This window comes from Elephantulus edwardii, unplaced genomic scaffold (genome assembly GCF_000299155.1).
Source record: "Elephantulus edwardii isolate Elephantulus edwardi_28Jun2011 unplaced genomic scaffold, EleEdw1.0 scaffold00055, whole genome shotgun sequence".
Lineage (NCBI taxonomy): Eukaryota > Metazoa > Chordata > Mammalia > Macroscelidea > Macroscelididae > Elephantulus > Elephantulus edwardii.
Genome location: NW_006399805.1, coordinates 1,420,442 through 1,439,736, shown reverse-complemented (window position 1 = coordinate 1,439,736; position 19,295 = coordinate 1,420,442). Strand labels below are relative to the sequence as shown.

Sequence of the window (19,295 nt, the reverse complement as noted above, 5' to 3'; positions counted from 1 at the left end):
CCTACTTCTCACTTGCTATCTCTTTATCCAGCCTTCTGCATTTTTATGCCCATAGTAAAAAAAAATCTACTACCCAACTATTTTGCACATAAATGACATATATCTGGCCATAGCAAATATCACCAGGGCATGTGGTGAAAATAACACTGGCTTTGACGGTTAAGGCTACGTGTCCACTTGGCTGGCCTGTGATCTCAGTGACTTGGCAGCTAAGCAATGATAGAGTCATTCTCTATCTTGTGATGTGATGTAGTCATGCTCCATTGTTCTGCCTCTATCTGAGTTCTGTCTGTTATTCTTCTGTTCTACAGCGGTGCTCATCCACTCTCCTCTAGGGGCATCACACTCCCAATGCGACCTCTGCACTATTTGACTCTTTCTCACCGTGGGAGCCCTTGGGCAGCATTGCTGGAATGCGTGGATGGTGGATATGGTTGGGTAATCTCTTCCTTTAGGATCTCCTGTCTCTGAAAACCTGCTGGAGGGTCAGCTATGAGTCAATTCTGACTCGACGACACACAACAGCAACGACAACATGTATGGTTGCAGACTGAGCTGCTAACGGGAAGGTTGATGGTTCAAATCTGCTCAGATGTGCTTTGGAAGAACGATCTGGAGACCCCTTTTCCAAAAATACTAGCCACTGAAAGCCCCATGGAACATAAGGCAGTTCTAATACACGTGAGCTTGTCTTGAGCTCGAGTGACTGACCGGCTGTGGCTTCCTGATGTGGCGGCTCTGCCTGTCTCAGAAGATAAAGAATGGAGTGGATGCTGACAGAACTGAGTCGACAAAATGCCATACTTCTCTATTCCAAGGCCAGCCTGTTGCATTACGTACCACCATTAGTGACTGATTTTGAAAAGCCTTCTCCAAAATCCACTGTTACATGAGACACATCTATTGAGGAATCACGCTGAATTTAGAAATAATAAAAATGTTGGAAACAGCTTTATCTTGGAATCTGAAAAACGCTGTTGTCAAATGACCCTACTTTTCAGTTAACTGTTAACGTAGGCATTCAACAGCAGTATCTAGCAACACTATCCCTTCTTCATCTTCACTCTTGCTTTAAACATAAAGAAAACCAGACAAACAAAAAGCTGGCCCTTGTCGTGACTACTCTTCCCAGAACCCACCTATCTACCACGACTCCTGGAGGCCTGTGCTTCTTTTGGATGGGGCCTTGTTGTCGTGGTTGTGTGCCACTGAGTCCATTTTTAACCCAATGCAGCAGAGCAGAACACAGCTGACTGGACAATGAATAATAAGGAAGGCGGAAGGGAAAAATGATGCCCTTGACTTGTAATGTTGGCAAAGAGTATTGACTGTACTATGGCCTGCCAAGAGAACAAACAATCTGTCTCGGAAGCCAGAAAGTCCCTCAGAAGCAAGGAGGATAAGACTTTGGCTCTCATAGACTTTGGGCATGTTATTGGGAGGGGCTTATCCTGAGAAGACACCATGATTGGTAAAGTAGACGGTCAGTAGGAAAAAAGACCTACTACAACGAGATGGGTTGACAGAGTGGCTGTGGCAACGGACTGAACCACAGCTGAGACTGTGAGGATGGCACAAGGCGGGCCAGTGTTTTGTTCTGTAGAGGGGTTGCTACGAGGCTGAGCCAATTCAATGACATCTAACAACAACAATACAGGGTTTCGTAGTCTGTGATTTTTAAAAAATTTTTTCTACCAGTTTATTTACAAAATTCAAATACAAATTTGAATAAATTCTAGTCTGTGATTTTTTTATGGGAACAAAATATTCCTGAGGGGTGGCTAGGTGAGTTTGAACTGCCAGCCTTTCAGTTAGCAGCCAAATATTTCACTACTGGGCCACCAGGTATCCTTGTTATAAACCCTTACACCTTGTGGTTGTATACTTTTCATATTCCTTTAAAATTTTATCAGGACACTTCTCGAGCCATCACACTGGTCTTTTCAGATTTTCCTCTTTGATGCAATCACTAAGACACAGATTCATATTTGAAAATGATTTTATTCTTCTTGAGTTAGAGTTCTCAGGTCCACAGCATCTTGCTCATGTCCTCCGGGGCCCCCTATAGTGCTCAGATCTCCCCTGAGCAACACCAGTAGATACAGAACTGCCTGCTGCGGCTATGAACAAGTTCAAGGGTGCCGTGGCCACTTATTTTAACTGTCTGTCACTTCCACTTCACCAACACACTCTTCTTCATTGGTTAGATTAAGCACAGCATAGCACCTCTTCAATATGCAATCCGTTTACATTTAAGTCACGGTGACTTAATTTGATGCTCAGCTTTCAGTAGAATAAGGTTGTCAGTAGACGTGGGAGAGGCTGAAGTTTACCATCACCCATGTATCGTGCCCCAGCACAAATAACTTTGTTATTTGTATTTGGGAAGCTTTATTGGTGTTGCCATAACAAGGCAGAGTGCTAGCTGACACCAGAGCCAGTGCAGAGAGGGAGAGAATAAAGTCTGAGGAGTGGGGGGGTGCCCTGCAGTCTTGGGCTGTGGGTACAGACGCTGGGCTGTGCAAAGCCTGGTGTTATAATGAGCTCAGGATGTTATTAGTCCGAAGCAGTGCCACTTGCCCCACCCCAGCACTGGGGAGGCACACGTGTGTCATGGTTGAGGGGATCACAGCCAGGGTGTGGGCAGCAGAGAGCTTTCTGGGGAAAGGGTCTGTCAGAGCTGGGCTAATCAAGCTGTCAGAGTTACTTCAGGGCATGGGCGAAAGCAAGAGGGAGACTGGGATCCAAGACAGAATGACCAGAGACTGAAGGCAAGGAGGTTAAGATAGGAGCTTAGAACAGGTGACAGGTATAGTGGGAGGGCTGACAGGTATCTGAGGCTCACAGCCGACTTGACTGGAAGGAAGGAAGATGGTGAGATTGACTCTGAAATTACCGATTCACCACCATCATAACCGACCCCTTGGGCAACACGGCAGGTGGCGGTCAGAGGAGACAAAGTCCACACCACTGGCCAGGTGCCCCACTGCACGTTCTCATGACTATATCACTTCTGCTTTTATTGTCATCCAAATGTTCTCTACCAGGCCACCCTCAGGTTTGCGGGTTTCCATCTGTGTATGTATCTCTTGACTCACAGGACTACTCCTCTCTGCCTGGGTGGTGTGTTTCTTTTCATCTATCCCCACATTGCCACCCTACAGCGGCAGCAAACGCTGTTGGCTCCTATGTGCTTGCTCATTTACATGAACTTCTTTGAGTTTCCATGCCCTCCTTGAGAGACAGAGTTTATTTTCTTCATTTTGAAAGGAAGAAACCACATCTTCCATGGTTTATGTAACAGCCCATGGTCACACAGCAGGCATGTAAAAAGAGCTCAGATTTAAAAGTTAGTTTTGTCTGATTACCTATCTGTGGCTTTAAGTCATTGCTTTGCATTGTGTATGTCTCAACAATTCTCCCTGAAGCCAATGCTGTGGAGCTTTTTAGCCATCCATCCATCTATCGCTTTCCCTATCATCACCTCTCTGTCTCCATCCAAACTCATTTATTTCTATGGTTACCAGGAAGGAAATGAGAGGAAGTAAAAATTAGTAAATAGATAAGTTGGATGAAGAGAAAGATAATATATACAATAAAGGGCTAATCAGACATTGTAACTAATTAATTAATTATTACATGAATCAATTATAATTAATGTAAAACAAAATGTGCATAAAATGATTGAATGAGGAACCAACAGGATTTGTACCCTTTCACTCCAATAAAAAAGTTGAATTCCAAATAAGTTAAAAGTTTAGTAAAGGAATTGAGGAAGTCTTTAAAAGGCTCCTTTATCTCTGATTGAATTAAAACAAAACAATATTTAACAACAGAGCATATCTCCTTACCAGCCAGCAATGACCTCAGCAAAAAGCAGTGTATTAACAGTACAATTAAAGTCGTGAAAACCAGAATCTGTAAGGCGGAAACCTGTCAGAGAGGGAAAGCCCAAATTATTCCATTCAAAGGAGCAGCAAAAAAGTGGCAAGACCCTGCGAATGGCAGAAAACTTGCAAGATTTAGAAAAACAAGGCCGTCCTGTCGAGGCCTGGCTCTCCCAGCTTTCCTTGTACTTGCTGAATGAGTCAATGCTGCTGAAAAATGTGATTAGAATTATGATGTCCTCTCTCGGTTTGGGTATTTATAAAGTGAAGTGGTAAGGGTTCTTCAGTTTGCCTCAGAAACTATGACACTCACGCAAGTGTCTTTGACAAGCAGAAGGGGCAAGTTGATTGAATCCTGAACTGAGGACACACACTTTCTTCCCAAGTCAGTCAAACAACTCTATATGTTCAAATAAACAGGAGGCAGCAAGTTAAAGAAAAGGAAATCTATGAAACAATTTATTTTTGTCCAAAGTGCAGACCTGAGAGTCTCTCTTAAGACATGATCCTCCTACTTGTTAAAGTCAGAGTTGCCAAAGGTGTCCCCATGGGCCACAGCTCGCCCAACCCCCTTGTTTTCCTTGTTTTTGTATATCCTGTGAGCTAAGAATGGGTTTCACGGTTTTAATTAGTTGGGAGGGGGAAGGGGAATAAAAGGAATAATTATATCCTATCATATGTGAAAATTATATAAAATTCAAGTTCCAGTGTTCATTGGTACAGTTTTATGGAATATACCGCACTCATCTATTTTTATTATTTTTGTGTGAGTGTACCATCAAATCAGATCTGACTGGTACAGGAGGAGATTGTCCCTCCTTCCCCGGCAGAGCACCCTGTGGATTTGAACCGTGCGCCTCTGGGATTGTAGTTGCAGCTCCTTGCCACTAGGCCACCAGAGCTCCCCCGCACTCATCTATTGATGTATTATTCATGGTTACATTTACATTATAACGGCAGAGTTAAGGTAAAGGCTATTTGGTCCACAAAACCATTTTCCTGTTTGGCTCTTTGCAGAAAAAGCTTGAGGGCTCTTGGTCTAAGTAAGTAACACGGCATGCCATAACATTTAGATATGGTTTTGAATTCAGGGCTTCAAACTGCTTTGGTAATTATCATCTTAAACAAGGACTGCTTGTAGGTTGCACTGCAACCAGAATATTTTGCCCCAACTCTCTTATTAACTTCTAGTTGGAACAAGCACACAGCTGACCTTCCACCGGGTTTCTGAGACTTTGAATCACAGGAGAGGAGACTGCCTATCTTTCCTCCTCTGAGTCGCTGGGGTATTCGAAGGGAGAGCAGTCTTTGGGCTAGCAGTGCAATTCCCTACGGAGTAGGCCTGAGCAGGGAGCAGAGGTCCTCATTCCAGGATGACAGTCAACTACTGCTGAGCGTGTGTTGTTCCTTTGACTGTTGCTCCAGCCGGAACCAACTCCTATCTGACCCTACAGTGGGTTTTCAGAGGCAGCAAATCACAATGGAGGAGATAGCCCATCTTTCTCTGATGCAGCAGCTGGAGGACTCAAACCTTGAGCCTTTGAGTTGGCAGCACAACTCATTATGACTAGCTCCATAGAGTCCCATTAATCATCCAACCTCCACACCAGGCTCCTGCAACTTGCCGGGAGAAGGTCTGTGGCACAGGAGAAGGACTGTCGCACAGCTTTTGAAGAGCAACATTACTGCAGGGCTGTGCAAAGCAACACGCTTCAGCCACCATTTTCTTTTCTTTTTTTTGAGTGGGTGTAGCTATTTGTTTTCTGCTTGGGTGAAAATACAGTGGACAATAGATTTGGTTGCTATGCGGTGCATGCCTGCTCCTTGTTTAGGATGACAATTACCAAACCATTTTGAACAGGTTTAAAGCCTTGTTTAAACTCTTGTTGTCCACTGAGTCGCCTGCAACTCACAATCGTTATTTTTGTTTCTGACTCGGAGACACAGGCCCAGGAGGTCATTAGTATCCCTCTTGCTGTGTAAAGTTCAGCAAGACCTTCTCTCCATGGAGTGGTACCTTTCTGTAGTGATGGCAACAAGATGAAAGCTGGCGTTATCTTTCCTTCTGCTGTTATTGTTGTCACGTGCCACCGCCGAGTCGTCTGCGACTCATAGTGACCCTACTTACAACAGCCCTAAACTCTGCTCTGTCCTGTGCCAACCTCACTGTCTCCAACACCTGCACCCCAAATACCCCAGTCACTGAATCAATCCACCTCATAGAGGGTCTTCCTCTCCTGCGCTGTCCCTCCACCCTCCCAAGCATGATGTCCCTCTCCAAGAACAGGTCCCTCCTTGCAACATGTCCAAAGTATGTCAGACAAAGCCTCAGAATTCTTGCCTTCAAGGAGCAGCCTGGTTTCACCCTCTCTAGGGAGAACCTGTTTGTTCTCCTAGGAGTCCATGGTATATTCAATACTCTTATCCAACACCACAGCTCAAAGGCATCAACTCTCCTTCTATCATCCCTAGTCATTGTCCAGCTTTCTGACACATAGCAAGTATTGTGAAGACCATGGCCTGGATCAGGCGCACCTTACTAGTAGATGGGATAAGTGGGGCTGGGCCCTCCTTCTGAGCAGTTCAAGTATGCACAGAGCGCTAGGGCCTTTGAAATGCATCCCCAGCCTCCTTCAACCAGGTCAGGGTGAGATGGTGGAAACAGAGACGAGGAGGAGTGAACTGGTCTTTTATTAACTAAATACAAACAAAAATGGCTCAGGATGACCAGATACAGGTGAATATTATTTATAAAACTATTTTGGGGACAGCATGTTTTTGCCCAGGAGTAAAAGACAGGGAGCCGATTCTCCTTTTTTCTAAAATCAAGTTTGGTTTTCCGGAAAAGGTCAAGAGAGCTTGATTTATTTATCTACTTTTCTGAGACTCAAAGATAAATTCTATGGTTTTCTTGTGTCTCTATTTGTCTTTCTCTCCAATGTAGCAAAAGTTTACTGATCATTTATTATGGGTGAGGCAGAGAGCAAGCCCCGAGAGATAAAATCAAATCCTAATCCCCATTCTGAAGGAGTTTGGGGGTCATGAGAGAAACGCGCCTGCTCCAGCTATCTTCCGTGACCTCTGGGCAGCATTTAACGCAACTTCCTTCTGAAGACACATTTCCCTTGGATCCTGCGGCACCCGGTCTCCTCGCTTTACTTCTCCAGCTTCTTACTCCATCACTAGCCTTTTCTTTTCTACATAATCTCTAAGTGATCTGAGTTTGGTCCTGAACTCACTTTTTCTCCCCCCAATGCTATCCACCTTGCCTAGGCAAGAATTTTTTCCTCCAAGGTTCATCTGACTGCAGATCCTCATGTCCAAGTCCACAGTGGACATTTCTGGTTATTGATGACTTTCAACCTTTTTCTGCAATTCTGCTCTGCCTCAGACTCCTGCATCTCAGTGACTGACACCGTTGTTCCTGCATTTGATCTCAGCAGAAATCTCGAGCTGACACTGCCTCACTCTGTGCTGTCTACCTGAGGGCTCACGGTTCAAATCCACCAGCTGCTCTGTGGGAGAAAGATGGGCATCTCCTCCTTCACGATTAACTGCCTCTGGAGACCCACGGAAGGGTCTGAAGTGTCTGCTATGGGTTGATTCTGACTCAAGGCCACATAATCCTCACGACTTGGTACAGACATCTAGCTGAGAAAGGTAGAAGGTCAGTGAGAGAGAGGAGGACTCTCAGGGAGATGGATTGACACAGTAACTTCCACAGTGGACTGGGACATGGCAGGTCAGGAGGCCGGCACAGGATGGGGCAAGGTTCTGATCCGGTCACGGGCTCACTATGAGTCATAGTCTTCTCAAAGACACCCAGCAGAATAGCTTGGCTGTGACTGTTTCTCTTCTTGTGCTCGGGTCACTGCTCACATGCAGGTGCCAGTCACATTCCACCTTTTACCCTCCCAACTGGTCTCTCCATGTCTGTTCTTGCCCTACTCTATCTTATCTTCTCATACATAGGGTTTTTCAGACAAAGGAAAAGGGTGGGTTAAAAAAAATAAGGAAACCCCAAGTCTCTGTAAATGTTCATTCAAGTTAATTTTTTAAAAAAGACCAAAAAAAAAAATAAGTGCAACGTTAGCAAAATACACATACTGGTCTCCATAATTTTTCTCCCACTTATCATAAAGCTCTTTTCACAGAAGTACACCTAGAACTCTTTTTATCAGCATCATTTATTTTAGACAATGAATAAGAATTGATTCATGAATAAGAAGAATTGATGCCTTTGAGCTGTAGTACTGGTGAAGAAGATGAAACCTCCCAGAACAAACAAGTCTGACTTAGAGAATATGCATCCAGAGTGATCCTTGGAGGTAAAGGTACTTCCGGCATGTTGCTAGGAGGAGCTGGCTATTCCTTGAAGAGGGACATGATGCTTGGAGAGTAAGAGAGCCAGCGAAAGAGAGGAAGACCTTCATCCAGATGGACTGACATGGTAGCTGCTGCAATGGGCTTTAGTATGTCAGGAAGTGTGAGGATGGCACCGGATAGGGCACGGCTCAGATCTGTTGTTCATAGGGTCACTGTGGGTCTCACTCGATTTGATGACACCTAACACCACCACTTATTTTGACAGCTTCTGGTAGGGCTGTGCAAAATTATTTCACCATCTCTTTGCTGACACCTCCAGGTGTTTTCAGCCTAGAACTTCCCCAAACAATGGCTCAATGAAGATTCTAGAAGAGCCATCCTTCAATAGATATGTGAGTATATCTATCGGCTGAATATATTGAAGAGGACTTGCTAGATAAAAGGCTTTTAACCGTTCAAACTCGGGTTTTGAATCCAGCAAAATGGTTCAGTAACTGCTGTGGTAAATAAGGACTGTGTATATGTTGCATAACAACCAAATCTGTTGCCCTTGGTATTTTGAGCTGAGTAGAAAACAAACAGCTATGCGCAGCTTCAAGATGGTGGCCAGATAATTATGCTGCTGTGAATGTGTGTTGCATTCCACTTAAAACTTCAGTAAATATTGCCACATTGCTCTCCACAGGTTGTACCAATGCTCATACCCTCTGACAGTGCAAGAAAGTGCCTGCTTGCCAGTGGACCAACCAAGGATGTTATGAAACTTTTTTTTTCTTTTCAACCCAGCATGCAAAACAAAAGACAAACAAAAACCTCACTGCAGTTGTAATTTGCATGTATCTTGGTATGTGAAAGGATAGACCTCCGCCCCTTAAGATCCGTTTGTTCTTTTGTAAGTGTAATCTGTCATGTCCCCAGGTTTTTATTTTTTAATTGTTTTTGTAGCAACTCAATGCTTTGATTTCATCTTAAATAATAACATTTCTAGGTTTTCTAAGATATCTTGTGGTATTTTTTCCCTTCCCCTAAGTTTGCTGTGAAACACACAGACAGAGAATATACACAGAATTAAGAAAATGTCAGTTGGCATTTTCCAAAAGTCACAACATACTCAGATGAGGAGATTGGCTGGACGGTGAAGCTTTCTTTGTGTCATATATTTTGGGCAGGTTGTTAGGAGGGAATAATCCCTGGAAAATGACATAATGCTTGGAAAGGTGGAAGCAAAAGAGAAGAAGACCTTCAATGAGATGGACTGACACCATGACTGGGTTCAAGTTCAGGGATGATGTAACAATGATGTACCAAAGATTGTAACAACAGGTTCAAATTCAGAGATGATGTGGCTGGCCCAAGATAGAGCAAGGTGCAGATCCAGTGTTCTTGGGTATGCTATGAGTCATAATTGACTTAAGGGTACAAAATAACAACAACAACTCAAGTGGATTTTATTTTCTCTTTTTCTCCTGATAATAAGTGGTCATGAAGGAAGCATACATGAAGAGATGAAGTATAGAGATTATTAATGGATTTGCACAAGCCAGATTTTTTTACTTCTACGATTTCATTTTTCCAACAGCTCTGGAGGCGTCTGTTATTATTACTATTTCTAACTACAAAGTGAAGCTTAGTGATTGTGGATGCCACACAATAGTAACCCTTACACTTCTAAAAGTTTCAATTCCTAGTGATACTTGAAGGAGTTCTGGTAGCACAATGCCTTACATGCTGTGTTGAGAACTGTAAGCTTGGAAGCTTGAATTCACTACTTAGGGCGTTCCCCCAATTTTTAAAAAAGATTATTATTTGGAGAAATACTTACAAATAAAATCAGTTTTCCATTCAACAATTCATATATGTTTTGTTTTAGAACATTCATTGTAACTACATCTTCCCATTTGTTCCCTGTGACTCCCACGTTCATTCATCCTTCTTCTCTATCCCTTTCTAGCCTCTTCCTTGGGCAAACCCTGCCCTTTAGATCTCAGATGGTTTATTATTGTAGGGAGTGGTGTCTCCCTGGGTTGGTGTTTACCCTACCGTTGTATTTGGCTGGAGGTTGAGCCAGGGCAGTGAGTTCTTTTCAGATTTGAAGAATGACTAGGAACCACTGGGTCCCTCACTGTCTACTGGACCAGTAGTCCTGGCAGTTTTTTATGTTTTTGAGCTTGGTTGTCCCACACTCTATCCAGGACCTTAAGTTGGGGTCTCTTTCAGCATGATCAGTGGAGATAGCCAGGCCCCATCTAGTGTTTCAGGTCTCAGGGTTGTGGAAGTTGAGATTCCTAAGGCCCATTAGTCCTTTGGACTCACTGTTTCCATATATCTTTGCTTTTCTTCCCTCTTCTTTGTTCCACACAGGGAAAGACTAGTACCTGTACCTTACAGGGCTGCTTGAAAACTTGAAAGCTGTTACAGCTCCAGTTGCTACGCACCGGAGTAGAATGTAGAACATTATTTTCATAGACTGTGTTATCCCAAATGACCTTGATATCTCCTGACACTAAGCTCCCAAAGTGCCAGGACCAGCAATTTTGAGGAATCCTTTGCCATTGACCGTTCTTCAACTGCACCAGCATCTGATCCCCACAGCCTACGATTTCTAATAATCTGTTGCCTCACTCTTTTTCTTATACAAATACCCAAAGAGCATTTATTAAATACCTATTATATCTGACATGGTGCTGGAAAATGAGCCCCTTAGATTGCAAGGCATTCAAATATGACTGGAGAGGAGCTGCCTTCTGACTAGAGAGTCAACCCTAATCATACGGATGGACCAAAGCTTTTCAAACCGTCATTTGTTGATGTGACATGACTCAAAATGAGAAGAAAACACTGAAAATATACATTAATAATAGAACATGACATGCATGAAGAATAAATCTGGGAAAATGGGAAAAAAAAGAAAGAAAGAAATGGAACACATAAAGATGGACAACCTAGGCATAGATGACCTGCAGTGGTGCTGTTCATTTTTAACTGAAGAGTCATATGATATGTACTGGGAATAAAAACTGGAAAAGTAATGGCACCTAATTCATCATCAAAAAGAAAAAAATGTCAAGATCTGTCCTAAAGCAAAGTGTTGTCAATGGTAAGATAATTGTCATATGCCTACAAGGTAAACCAGTTAATTCTACTAATATAAAATTTACCCACAAGAAACTAATTCTGCATTGCAATCCCAGAGGTGTGGAGTTCAAATCCACCAGATGCTCTCCTGGAGGAGGGACAATCTCCTCCTCAACCAGTCAGATCCGATTTGATGGTACCCACACAAAAAATAATAAAATTAAAAAAACCATCAAACTAATTCTACGATGAAGAGCTTGAAAATTTTACCAACTTTTGTAGTTCTGAAATGGGCCAAACATGCAATCAGATGCATTGATAATTTCTAGTGACTGAAATACAGAATTGAGGGGAAAAGAATGCTTGGTAGTTGGAAAAAATATGGCTTTCATGATACAAACAACACCAGACACCAGAAGTTGTATGATAGAATTTTGCTACAGCAATGATTTATTCATTGTATATACCTTTTAAATTACATTAATGGTGACTATACACATGGACTTCATATGTATATTCCATATAGAGAGAATATACAGGAATCAAATCAACTACATCTGTGGGAAGAGACCATGTGAAAGCAAAATATCATCTGTAGACTAAGGCCAGGGACCAACCACACAACAGACCATTAACTGGTCACATACAAGTTCGAGTTCAAGTTGAACCTGAAGAAAAAGAAAAGAAATCCATGAGAGTCAAAGTACCATGCTGAGTATCCCATATGAATTTTCAGATGATCTGAAGAATAAATTTGGCTCACTGAATACAAATCACCAAAGACCGGAGGAATTAAGAGATGAAATAAAGTGCATTATGCATGAAGCAAAGTGTCATTAAAAATACAGGAAAGAAACAAAATACCAAAGTTCCACAAGAGACTTTAAAACTTGTTCTTAAATGTAGTGAAGCTAAAGTGAAAGTGAAAAGAATAACAGAAGTGAAAGAGTTGAACCAATGAATTACAAGGGGTCTCAAGGACACAATGGAAGGTGCAACGACCTGGGGTTAGAAAACCAAAAGGGAAGAATACTCTTGAAAAATCAAGCCTTGAATTGCAATATTGGATGGTTCCATGGGCAAAATGTTGAATGATGCAGGAAGCATTAAGAGAAGATGGAAGGAATACACAGTCACTGTACCAAAAGGAATTTGTCAGTGCTCAACTCTTTCAGGATGTAGCATATGATTAAAGACCAGGGGTATTAAAGGAAGAAGTATAGGGTATTAAAGGAAGAAGTATAAGCACTTGTGAAAAAGAAGTTTCTAAGAATTAATGGAATATCAATTGAAATGTTTCAACAAACAAATGAAATGTTGGTTGGAAGTGCTTACTCATCTATGCCAAGAAATTTAGACATTAACTGCCAGGCTAACCAATTAGAAGAGATCAATGCGTATGCCCATGTCAAAGAAAGATGCTCTAACAGAATCCAGAAGTTAATGAACATCATTAGTTTCACACAGAAGTAAAATTTTAATAAAGATCATTGGCAAATGAGAACAGCTGTATATCCACAGGGCATTTCTAGAAATTAAAATTTGATTCAGAAGACAATGATGAGGAATAAAGGAAATAAATGTTAATGTCAGGTGGATCTAGGCTGAAAGCAAAGACTACGAGGAAGATATGTTTTCTTGTATTTTAATGACTATGCAAGAGCATTCAGGTAACGCTGATCATAATAAAGTATGGATAACATTTCTCAGAAATAGCAGGGATAGAACACTTGGCACTGATCAAGTGGAATGGATACACAGATCAAAGTGCAGTCTTTTGAACAGGAAAAAGGGATAATGAGTGGTTTAAAATTGAAGAAAGGTGAGTCCGGCATGTATTCTTTCACTATACTTGGTAAGTCTGTATGCTTTGTAAATATTCTAAAACGTTTTAGTGGCACAAGAATTGAAGAAAGATGCATTAACAATCTGCCAAATTCAGGGGACATAATCTTGCTTGCTGAAAGCAAAGAGAATTTGAAACACTGATGAAAATTAATCACGACAATCTTGAGTACGGACCACACTTTAGCAAAGAGAAGAAACATCATCACAACTGGACCAAAAGGCAACAGGATGACTGACAGGGAAAGGATGGAAGTTGATCAAGAATTTCATTTTACTTGACTCCACGTGAACACTCTTAGAAGGGCAGTAAAGAAATGAAGTGACATGTTGTACCAGGCAAGCCTGCTGCATAAGACTTCCTTCGAGTGGAAGCAGGAGAAGAGGGTGAAGGTGAACCTGACACCACCACCTTTGTCAATACGTCTTGCTGAAGGTCTGCCTCTTCTTCAGTGACCTATCGAATTTAACAACCATGATATCTTTTTCCTCAGAGCCTATTCTAAGTGTCTGGAACAAAGTTCCTCCATCCTTGCCTCTCAGGAGCAATCCAGGTATATTTCTTCCAGGACAGTTCTGTTAGTTCTTGTGAGAGTCCATGGTCTATTGTATAAACCCACACTGTTATTTAAATATATTCTTTTTCAGCCTTCTTTATTCATGATCCTGCTTTCTTCTGCAAATGAAAACACCATGGCTGGAGTCAGTCTCATCTTAATCCTCAAAGGGAGGTCTTTGTTTTTATACTTTAAAGTGAGAGAACTCTGTTACAGCACAGACAGGCTCACTGCCACTGAGACCAACCAAACTCACAGTGACCCATCTTCAGGTTTCTGAGGCGGTAAATCACAAAAGGAGGTGATTGCTCATCTTTTCCCCTTGATACTGAGGTTGGACTTGAACCACGGAAGCCCATCAGTCTTTGGGTTAGCGAGACATTTTGCTATTTAGACCACACAGAGCCCAAGACAGCACATCCTTTATTTCTTTATTGTTGCTTCTTTAAGTGTTTATCATGGAGCTGAGTAATGAGAAATCCTTGACCAACTTCTTTCCTCCTCTCCATTTATCATGATGTCATTGCTTACTGAGTCAATTAATGTTAATTAATTTTGTATATATATATATATATATATATATATATATATATATATACACACACATATACAATGTTGTGTATGTATTATGTATAATGTATACATGTAATGTGTATGTATGTGTGTGTGTGTGTGTATATATATATATATATATATTTAAAATGTGTTATATATGTTGTTGTTATGTGTCATTGAGTCACCTGCAACTCATACTGACCCTATGTACAACAGTTCTAAACTCTGCTCTATCCTCTATTCTGAGCTAACCTTACTGGCCCTGACACACCTACCCCCATTACCCTAGTCACTGAGTCAATCCATCTCATCAAGGGTCTTCCTTTCTTGCATTGTCCGTCCACACTCCCAAGCATGATGCCCCTCTCTAAGGGCTGGTCCCTTCTTGCAACATGCTCAAAGTATGTCAGATGGAGCTTCAGAATCCTTGCCTCCAAGGAACCGCCCGATTTGACCCTTTCCAGGATGAATCTGTTTGTTTTCGTAGCAGTCCATGGTACTCTCAATACTCTTCTTCAGCACCACAGCTCAAAGGCATCAATTCTCCTTCTATCCTCCTTAGTCATTGTCCAACTCTTTGATGCATAACAAGTGATTGCAAAGACCATGGCCTGTATCAGATGCACCTTAGTCTCCAGAGAGACACCATTGCTCTTCAGTACTTTGGAGAGGTCCCTAATAGCAGACTTTCCCATGGCAATACGTCTTTTATTTTCCTGGCTACTGGTGCCAAGGGTGTTGACTGTGGAGCCAAGCAAACTAAAGCTGTGTACAATCTCAATCTCTTCACCATCCATCCTGATTGCTGCCAATTGGCCCAGTGGTGAGAATCTTTGTCTTCCTGACATTGAGCCTCAATGTATAGTGGAGGCTGCAGTCCTTGACACTCTGCAGCAAGCACTTCAGGTCCCCCTCAGTTTCAGCAAGCAGGGTTGTGTCATCTGCATATCACAGATTGTTGATAGGTCTTCCACCAATCTTGACTCCACATTTCTCCTCATAGAGCCCAGCCTCCCTCTGCATATAGGTTGAAAAGGTATGGAGACAGGACACATACCTGGCATACGCCCTTCCCAATTTTGAACCATGCAGTGTTTCCTTGCTCTGTTCTGACGACTGTGTGTGTGTGTGTGTGTGTATTATGTTGAAGTATAATCCAAAAGATCTTTGATAAAAAAAAGTCTCTGGTTTATTGAAGTAAATGCTTCAAGTCCTCTTTGCTTTCAGCAAGCAAGGTTTTACCCTCTGCATATTGCAAAACGCATCTTCCTCTAATCTTAACGCCATGTTATTCTTCATAGACTCCAATTTATTGGGACCATTTGCTCAATATACAGAGAGAATAAGCATGAGGAAAAGATGTGACTGTGACCCACATCTTGCCTGATTTTACCACCTGGTGTCCTTGTTCTGTTGAAAGGATTGTCTTTTGGTCTGTATGCAGGTTCCACATCAACACAAGGGTTCTGGAATTGTCTTCCAACTATTATAATTTTGTTTGATCCACAAAGGGAATAGTCAATAAAATATAGGTAAACATCTCTCTGTTATTTTCTGCTTTTAGACAAGATCCATTTGACATCAGCAAGTATGTTCCTTATTCCACATCCTCAGCAGAATGGATAATTGATAGTGGATAACTGTTGTTTTTGTACACTGTCTCGATGGAACCAACTTATAGTTGACCTTCCAGAGGGTTTTTAAAAAAATCACATGGGAGAACTTGTCCATATTTTCCCCATGCAAAGGATGATGAGGTCCCTGAAAATTTAGCTGTTCAATTATTGCTTTATAACCTTTGTTCCATCATTCATTTGTTTAAATACTTTGGTTTTACTAAATCTAAAGTTTGGTTTTACTAAATCTAAAGCTCGCTCTCTCCACTTTCATGTATTTGTGCCTTTTCACTTATTGTTCCCCAGCACCAATAAGACAAGGGGGCAGTGAGTTCCTCAGAAACGATGCAGGTTGTAGTTTATTGTCTGACAACGGGCACTAAACATGGTGCTTCAACAGCACCTTACTTCTCACTAGCATCTCCCTCATAATCATCATGGCAGGCTAGTGATATGTTATGATTTAACACTAGAAAATCCAGTTAAAATTGGCAATTGTGTGTAGTGAGTTCACTGTTATCACTGAATTTGTAAATGGAAGGGACTCATTTTGTAAATAGATCATTTAGTCCAGCACTTCCACTTAAGCTTTCATAAGTAAAATGACACAGGACGACTCAAAACTGCTCCTCAGAGAACATCCAGGCAATAAGGGAGAGAACTCAGTACCACGGAGTCAGGGAGGTCTTGTGGCCTAGTGGTAAGAAGCTGTGCTGCAATCTCAAAGGCACAGAGTTCAAGCCTACCAGCTTCTCTGAGGATGAAGGATGGGCAATCTCCTCCCATGATTAACTGCCTCTGAAAACCTGCTGGAGGGTCAGCTGTGGGTCTGTTCCGATTCAATGGCACACACCACCACCACCAACCAGGGAGTTTATTAGAAGTCTATTACCACTCACTGGCAGTAGATTACTAAAACTGTAAATATTTTGTAAAGCCTACCTACAGTCTCATCTTCCTCCCATGGACAGGCTGGTGGATTTGAACTGCCAACATTTCAGTTAGTAGCCTAACATTTACTCCACTGTTCTACTGGGATTCTTTCTGGAAATCAGAGTAATATTCCTTATTTTCATGGGCTAACTTTTCTCAAGGCCTTGCATGCAAGTGTTTTCTTTTTCATCTAAAGAAATTCATTACATCAGAACCTACCAAACTATTTACATTGTGCTTCTCTTCATGACATATACAGGGAGCTCTGGTGGCTTAGAGGTATAGGACCTGTGCTGACAACCTGAAGGCACACAGTTCGAATCCACCATTGTTCTATGAGAGAAGAATGGGCAATCTCGTGCCTGGTGATTATATTGCCTCTGAAAATCCACTGAAGGGTTAGCTATGAGTCACTCTCAGCTCAATGGTACACAAGAACGACTGTCTTCATGATAAGGTGCCCTGGAAAGTTGCTATGAGTCAGAAGTGACACAAGGTTTTGGTATCTTTATCATAAGGAGCCCTTGGAGGTCTACTGTGTTCTATGTTGGGTTGGTGAAAGGTTAGTGGTTCAAATCTACCAGCTGGTCCATGAGAAAGATGGTCAGTCTCCTTCTGTAAACACAGCCTGGAAACCCGCTTGGAAGATTGCCTTGAGTCTAAAACCACTTGCTGGCTGAGCAAAGGGTTTATCTCCAAATACTGACTTTTCTATGTGCTTGTTACCAACAGGAAGGAAATAAGGGGAGAAGCAGGACTCACTTGTCCAGGCAGGCAAGGGAACTGGGCAAAGCCCCTTTAAGGACATAGAGGGATGGGATTGTCTCTCAGCACCTCAGTGCCAATCCAAGCTGAGCTGTCCTTCCTGGGCCTGCACCCAGTCAGGTCTACGCCTTACTTAGTCTAAACTCCCTCCCCAGCTTCAATGTGCACCTCTTGCGCTTCATTTCAGAACCACTAAAATCGGCTGTCTACTTGCGCGTGTTTCAGCTCCCACGTGGAGGAATGACGATTCTGGGTAAGAGAAACACAGATGATGGAGCTTTGCAGTCTACCATTTCAAGCCGTGGCATCTGGCTGTCTACTTTAGTCTTCAATTTATGACGTTTTTCTTGGGAATTAAATTTAATTGGAATCATTTGTTTTCATGGCAAGTCCAAATTTCTCTCCAAGAGGATCTATTTGATACTAAGCTAGCGCTGCCAGGGCCAAATATAAAGCAGTTCTGAGAAACAGGAAGTGAACCTGACTGGTTCCTGTCTGAGTGTCCCTAGCAGTGACGCAGATCCAGAAATCAAATTAGGAAAACAAGCTATGTGGCTGCGAGATGATCGATCATAAATCAGGGATGCTAGAGCAGGCGCGGGAACGCCATTAACCAAGTGCCATTCATTTTAATAACACCCGGAGCAGGTTGATTGCCACGGACACACCAGTGATTAGAGAGCAGGATTCGCTTGCGTTCCCTAGCAACAGCATGCGCGCAGGAGACAGGCCTTAGCGTTTGGGTTAATCCCGCCAACCTCTTACTTCTAAATGTGCGGCTGACATTAAAAAATGGGGTTTTAGAAAGTGCTTTGAAATCTGCTGGAGCTAAATGGAAATGAAGTGGAGGGGGGAGTTGTTCTTGAAGTTGCACCCAAGTATCCCTTGTCTCTGTGGTCACTGCGCTCTGCTGCGTGCGAGACCCTGGAGGTGACGCTGGAGGAGCCGGGGGACTGGCTAGGAAAGAGGGAGTGAAGAGTCGGAGGCCGTGTGCGATGGAGGTGCTGAGGGTCCCTGGAGGAGGGACAGTGACTGAAGAATCCTGAAGGAAGGGCCCCGGGGGAGGGGAGGTTTGGAAGGAGATCTATCTCTTCTTCTATTGATTGTTTAATTGCCCCAGAGGCTGGTGGTCCCCACCAAGAGCATCACCGTTGTGGCTACAGTGAGGCCGGGCTGGCTTCCCACCCCTGCCTTGATTTGCAAGCAGACGGCCCGGGAGGCGCAGCAGGCTGTGCGGCCGCGCTGCGTGCTGTTGGGGCGCCCCAGCTGTCCCCTTCAGCGCCAGGGCCGACGGGAGGCCGCCTCGCAAACCCTGAATCATTGCCTCGCCTAGTGGCCTGGGTCCGGGATGCACAACCCCGCCCTCTGCACAGCCTGGGTCAGCTGCGGGGCGCCTGCCGGGCGCAGTCAGCGCTGCGTTCGGGGGCGCATCTTCCCGGCGCCCAGGGGCCCCTGCAGCTGGGCACTAGGCTCCCCGGGTCTGGCCAGGGGCCTCCAGGCGCTCCCGGCCTCCCCATTTGGCCCCCTGAGCGCTCCCTTCCCCAGGCGACCCCTGCGCCGCCCCACTTACCATGGGCTCGCGGGGAGGGCCCGGGGCGCGCTGCCCTCCCTGCTCCGGGCGACTCAAGGGGAGCCGGGTGTTCGCCTCCAGCCCTGCGCTCCCGGAGAGATCGGGTTCCTCCCCTCCTCCCCTCCACTCTGGCCGCCGCCGCCGCCTTCTTGCATGACACAGCAGA

General features: G+C 43.4%; 1 pseudogene; it reads right to left on the bottom strand.

The window, feature by feature from the left end:
* Nucleotides 1–18,880, bottom strand: part of LOC102877509 — a 122,706-nt pseudogene extending 103,826 nt beyond the window's left edge.
* Nucleotides 18,881–19,295: the final 415 nt, after the last annotated feature.